Source organism: Ranitomeya variabilis, chromosome 1 (genome assembly GCF_051348905.1).
Source record: "Ranitomeya variabilis isolate aRanVar5 chromosome 1, aRanVar5.hap1, whole genome shotgun sequence".
Lineage (NCBI taxonomy): Eukaryota > Metazoa > Chordata > Amphibia > Anura > Dendrobatidae > Ranitomeya > Ranitomeya variabilis.
This window is the reverse complement of record NC_135232.1, coordinates 12,214,829-12,221,827: the sequence shown is the minus strand read 5'-3', so window position 1 is coordinate 12,221,827 and position 6,999 is coordinate 12,214,829.

Sequence of the window (6,999 nt, the reverse complement as noted above, 5' to 3'; positions counted from 1 at the left end):
TCAAGACCACACTCGCCACAGCAAAACAAACCTACTTCTCATCTCTCATATCCTCCCTGTCTCACAACCCTAAATAGCTATTCAACACTTTCAATTCTCTCCTCTGTCCCCCAGCACCCCCTCCCTCTCCACTCATCTCAGCTGAAGACTTTGCCTCATTTTTCAAGCAGCCCAGCCCTCCACCTCCAAAACCAACTTCTCCACCATTATAGAAGATCGACTCTCCACTCTACTCTCAAGATCGCATCTCACCACCTGTGTATTTGACCCGATCCCATCCCACTTCATCCCAAACCTCACCACAGTCTTCATCCCAACCCTAACCCATCTCTTCAACCTATCACTAACAACTGGTGTTTTCCCCTCAAGCTGTAAACATGCCTCAATCACACCTATCCTCAAAAAGCCCTCTTGACCCATCCTCTGTATCTAGCTATCGCCGTATATCACTTCTTCCCTATGCCTCAAAACTACTAGAACAACACGTCCATCTTGAACTGTCTTCCCATCTCTCTTCTTGTTCCCTCTTCGACCGCGTAGAGTCTGGCTTCCGGTCACACCACTCCACTGAAACTGCCCTAACAAAGGTCACCAATGACCTATTAACAGCCAAGACCAAGTGACACTACTATGTCCACTGTTATGACCCCAATGGCAGAGGGTCTCAAAAGTACATACCAAGTCTGCAAACACAAAAAAACAGCTCATAGGGCAGTGGTAACTGGGCTGACCATATATCTAATCCTAGCACCACAAATAGCAGCAGCCGGGGAACGTGCCTACGTTGGTTCTAGACATCTCGCGCCAGCCGGAGAACTAACTAACCCTAGAAGGGAAAAGATAGACCTTTCTTGCCTCCAGAGAAAAGACCCCAAAAGTTGGATACAAGCCCCCAACAAATAATAACGGTGAGGTAAGGAGAAAAGACAAACGTAAGAATGAACTAGATATTTAGCAAAGAGAGGCCCACTGACTAATAGCAGAATATAGTAAGATGTCTTATATGGTCAGCAAAAACCCTATCAAAATTTCCACGCTGGATATTCAAGAACCCCCGAACCGTCTAACGGCCCGGGGGGAGAACACCAGCCCCCTAGAGCTTCCAGCAAAATCAGGAATCACATTTAGTACAAGCTGGACAAAAAATTAAGAGCAAAGCAAATAACCAAAAAACAAGGAAGCAGGACTTAGCTTAATTTTGCAAGATCCAAGACCAGCAGACAGGAGCAAACAGAAAGGAACTGATTACAACGATGCCAGGCACTGGACTAAGAAACCAGGAAGTTTATATAGCAACACCCCTGGACTAACGACCCAGGTGGGTGCCAAACTGAGGAAAGACAATCCCAGAATCATATCACTAGTGACCACAAGAGGGAGCCAAAAAAGTCTAATTCACAACAGTCCACCTCCTCCTAGACCTGTCCTCTGCCTTTGACACAGTGGACCATTCCTTATTATCACAGACCCTATCATCTCTTGGCATCACAGACTTGGCCCTATCCTGGATCTCGTCATACCTAGCAGACCAGACATTGAGCTTCTCCCACTCACACACCACATCCTCACCTCGCCCCCTCTCTGTCGGAGTCCCGCAAGGTTTAGTCCTATGGTCCCTGCTCTTCTCTATTTACACCTTCGGCCTGGGACAGCTCATAGAATCTCATGGCTTTCAGTATCACCACCCTACTAACCAGAATCCCTCAATGTCTGTCCGCTACTTCATTCTTCTCTGCTAGATTTCTAAAACTTAACATGGACAAAACAGAATTCATCATCTTTCCCCCATCTCCCGTGACCCCCCCAAAGAACCTATCCATTACAATAAACGGCTGCCCACTATCCCCAGTACCACAAGCTCGCTGCCTCGGGGTAATCCTTGACACTGATCTCTCCTTCAAACCACACATCCAAGCCCTTTCCACTTTCTGCCGACTTCAACTCAAAAATATTTCCCGGATCCGTACATTCCTAAACCAAGAATCTGCAAAAACCCTAGTCCATGCCCTTATCATCTCCCGCCTCGACTACCGCAACTTCCTGCTCTGTGGCCTCCCCTCGAACACTCGCGCACCCCTCCAATCTATTCTAAACTCTGCTGCCCGACTAATCCACCTATCCCCCCGCTATTCCCCAGCCTCTCCCCTCTGTCAATCCCTTCACTGGCTCCCCATTGCCCAGAGACTCCAGTACAAAACTCTAACCATGACATACAAGGCCATCCACAACCTGTCTCCTCCATACATCTGTGACCTCATCTCCCGGTGTAAGAGGCCAGATTAACCCCCCACCCAGAATATACCCAGCGTTAAAGTGGCCTAGGCCAGATTATACCCCGGGTATATTGTGGCCTAGGCCAAACTATACCAGGGGGTATAAATTGGACTAGGCCACTCTGGGGTATAAATTGGACTAGGCCAGTTTATACCCCTCTGGGCCAGAATATACCCCTGGTATATACCCCGGGGTATAAATTGGCCTAGGCCAGATTATACTCCTCTGGGTCAGAATTTACCCCAGCTGTTGTAGATCAGATTTTTCAGGCTTTTGAGAACCATTGAGTGATATACTCAATAACGGGGCCCCAGGCAGAACACAGGGCCCTAGGTAGCACATGGGGAGCAGAGTCAGCGAACGGGGTCCCAAGCAGTACACGGGGCCCCAGGCAGCACACGGGGGGCAGAGACAGCAAACGGGGTCCCAGGCAGCGCACAGGGCCCCAGGGAGCAACCAGGGGCCCCAGGCAGCACACAGGGTGCCATGCATCAAACAGTGAGCCCAAGCAGCATACAGGGGCCCCTGGCAGTGCATGGGGCCCCAAGCAGCGCACAAGACCCCAGGCAGCACACAGTGGCCCCAGGCAGCACATGGGGGCCAGCGAATGGGGTCCCAGGCAGCACACGGGACCCCAGGCAGCACACAGGGCCCCAGGCAGCACACAGGTGCCCCAGGCAGCATAAAGCGCCCCAGGCAGCACACGGGACCCCAGACAGCACATGGGGGGAGAGACAGCACGCAAGGGGGAAGAGACAGCGCTCAGGGCCCCTGTGCACTGTCTGGGACCCCCCGTGCACTGTCTAGGACCCCTGTGCACTGTGTGGGACCCCCTGTGCGATGTCTGGGGCCCCGTTCTTGAGTATATCACTCAATCCTGGGCAATGTCTGGGTCGCCTGTGTGATGTCTGGGGCCCCTGTGCGATGTGTGATATCTGGGGCCTCTGCGTGATGTCTGGGGCCTCATGCGCTGCTTGGGGCCCCTGTGCATTGCCTCGGGCCCCCCGTGTGCTACCTGGGGCCCCATGTGCTGCCTGGGACCCCGTTCTCTGTCCTCCCATGTGTTGCCTGGGGCCCATATTTGCTGCCTGGGACCCCCATGTGCTGCCAGGGGCCTCTGTATTCTGCCTGGGGCCCTGTGCGCTGCCTGGGGCCCGTGTGCTGCCTGGGGCCCTGTGCACTGCTTGGGGTCCCATGGCTGCCTGGGGCCCCGTGTGCTGCTTGGGACCCCATTTGCCGTCTCTGCCCGCCGTGTGCTGCCTGGGGCCCTGTGCGCTGCCTGGGACCCTGTGCATTGCCTGGGGCCCCGTGCCCTGTCTGGGACCCCAGTCACTGTCTCTGCCCCAGTGTGCTGCCTGGGGCCCCGTTCGGTGTCTCTGCCTCCCCGTGTGCTGCCTGGGGCCCTATTCACTGTCTCTGCTGCCCCGTGTGCTGTCTGGGGCCCTGTATGCTGCCTGGGACCCCGTTCGTTAGCTGTCTCTGCCCCCCTGTACACTGCCTGGGGCCCCATTCTTGAGTATATCACTCAATACTGTGCGATGTCTGGGGCCCCTTGTGCTGTCTGGGGCCCCATGTGCTGTCTCTGCCCCCCTGTGCTTTGCCTGATGCCCGTGTGCTGCCTGGGGCCCCTGTGCACTGACTGGGGTAAAAGCAAAAAAAAGGGGAGAAGCCAGCACTGCTTATGGTCAGAACGCAATACAAATGGTGCACATGCACCTACTGAATTCTAACTGTATTTCAAATATGAGACATTTAGCATATAATTTATCAATTCTTTGAGCTACCCCGCCACTTCACGGCAATCTCATAATGGGGCAGTCCTACTCTACGTATTTTATTAACATTGTGCCATTACGGCCTCCTAAATGTATAAAGAGTATAAAAAGAAAGACACCATTACATTACTATAACATGCAAACTGTACCTGGAGCATTTTCAGAATCACTCCCTTGGTGCCAGGAAAGGCAAGCGCAGGTAAAAGCCGATCAGGTCCTGTGCGGACATTTCAGATCTGGCTTCCACACTGCCAAAAAAATGCTCCAGGTACAGTTTGCATGGAATGTAATGTGGTCTTTCTGTTTATACTCTTTACACATTTAGGAGGCCGTAATGGCACAATACAAATAAAATACGTAGAGTAGGACTGCCCCATTATGAGATTGCCGTGAAGTGGCGGGGTAGCTCAAACAATTGATCAATTGTTTGCTAAATGTCTCATATTTGAAATACAGTTAGAATTCAGTATGTGCATGTGCACCTTATGTATTGTGTTCTGACCATAAGCAGTGCTGGCTTCTCCCCTTTTTTTTCACTTTTGCACTGACTGGGGCCCCGTCATTACGTATATCACTCAATGGTTCTCAAAAGCATGAAAAATCTGATCTACAGCAGATGGGGTATATTCTGGCCCAGAGGGGTATACACCGGCCTAGTCCAATTTATACCCCAGGTATATTCTGGGTGGGGAGGTTAATCTGGCCTGTTACGCCGGTACTTACCTGCACGCAACCTCCGATCCTCGCAAGATCTCCTTCTCTACTCCCCTCTTATCTCCTCTTCCCACAATTGCATACAAGACTTCTCCCGTGCTTCCCCCCTACTCTGGAACTCTCTGCCACAACATATGAGACTCTCACCTACCATCGAAACCTTCAAAAGGAACCTGAAGACCTATCTCTTCCGACAAGCCTACAACCTGCAGTAACCACCGATCAACCAAACCGCTGCATGACCAGCTCTATCCTCACCTACTATATCCTCACCCATCCCTTGTAGATTGTGAGCCTTCGTGGGCAGGGTCCTCTCTCCTCCTGTACCAGTTATGACTTGTATTGTTTAAGTTTATTGTACTTGTTTTTATTATGTATACCCCTCCTCACATGTAAAGCGCCATGGAATAAATGGCGCTATAATCTAATATATAATTGCCTAGAATACTACTTCCTGCAATTTGTGCCAACTTCCGTGGCTTTGTCCGGAGCTAATGTCCGGAGATAATGTCCGGAGCTAATGTCCGGAGCTAATGTCCGGAGCTAATGTCCGGAGATAAGTGATGTCACCAGTGTCCTACACCCAGGCAGAGCACAGGGGCCCCAGGCAGCATATGGGGTCCCAGGCAGAGCACAGTGGTCCCAGGCAGAGCACAGTGGCCCCAGGCAGAGCACAGGGGCCCCAGGCAGCATATGGGGCCCCAGGCAGAGCACAGTGGTCCCAGGCAGAGCACAGGGGCCCCAGGCAGCCTATGGGGCCCCAGACAGAGCACAGTGGCCCCAGGCAGAGCACAGGGGCCCCAGGCAGCATATGGGGCCCCAGGCAGAGCACAGGGGCCCCAGGCAGCATATGGGGCCCCAGGCAGACCACAGTGGCCCCAGGCAGAGCACAGGGGCCCCAGGCAGAATATGGGGCCCCAGGCAGAGCACAGGGGCCCCAGGCAGAGCACAGGGGCCCCAGGCAGCATATGGGGCCCCAGGCAGAGCACAGGGGCCCCAGGCAGAGCACAGGGGCCCCAGGCAGTATATGGGGCCCCAGGCAGAGCACAGTGGCCCCAGGCAGAACATGGGGCCCCAGGCAGAGCACAGGGGCCCCAGGCAGCATATGGGGCCCCAGGCAGAGCACAGGGGCCCCAGGCAGCATATGGGGCCCCAGGCAGAGCTCAGTGGCCCCAGGCAGAGCACAGGGGCCCCAGGCAGAACATGGGGCCCCAGGCAGAGCACAGGGGCCCCAGGCAGAGCACAGGGGCCCCAGGCAGCATATGGGGCCCCAGGCAGAGCACAGGGGCCCCAGGCAGCATATGGGGCCCCAGGCAGAGCACAGTGGCCCCAGGCAGCATATGGGGCCCCAGGCAGAGCACAGGGGCCCCAGGCAGCATATGGGGCCCCAGGCAGAGCACAGTGGTCCCAGGCAGAGCACAGGGGCCCCAGGCAGCTTATGGGGCCCCAGGCGGAGCACAGTGGCCCCAGGCAGAACATGGGGCCCCAGGCAGAGCACAGTAGCCCCAGGCAGAGCACAGGGGCCCCAGGCAGAACATGGGGCCCCAGGCAGAGCACAGGGGCCCCAGGCAGAGCACAGGGGCCCCAGGCAGCATATGGGGCCCCAGGCAGAGCACAGGGGCCCCAGGCAGCATATGGGGCCCCAGGCAGAGCACAGTGGCCCCAGGCAGAGCACAGGGGCCCCAGGCAGCATATGGGGCCCCAGGCAGAGCACAGTGGTCCCAGGCAGAGCACAGGGGCCCCAGGCAGCCTATGGGGCCCCAGGCAGAGCACAGTGGCCCCAGGCAGAACATGGGGCCCCAGGCAGAGCACAGGGGCCCCAGGCAGAGCACAGGGGCCCCAGGCAGCATATGGGGCCCCAGGCAGAGCACAGTGGTCCCAGGTAGAGCACAAGGGCCCCAGGCAGCATATAGGGCCCCAGGCAGCGCACAGGGGCCCCAGGCAGCATATGGGGCCCCAGGCAGAGCACAGCGATATTTTGGACCACTGTGCGGTGTTTCAGACCCCCTGTGTGATGTCTGGGGCCCTGTTCTTAAGTATATTAAAGATTAAAGTAACGTATATTAAAGTATATTATAGATCAAATTTGACACGTTTATGAGCACCATTGAGTGATATACTCAAGAATGACATAATTTTTCAACATTTTATGGTTTCAAACTGTAAACACTCAGAGTTTTTTTTACTTCAACCAGAAAACCTTAACGGTTCATAAAAAACTTGACTGTTCAGGATA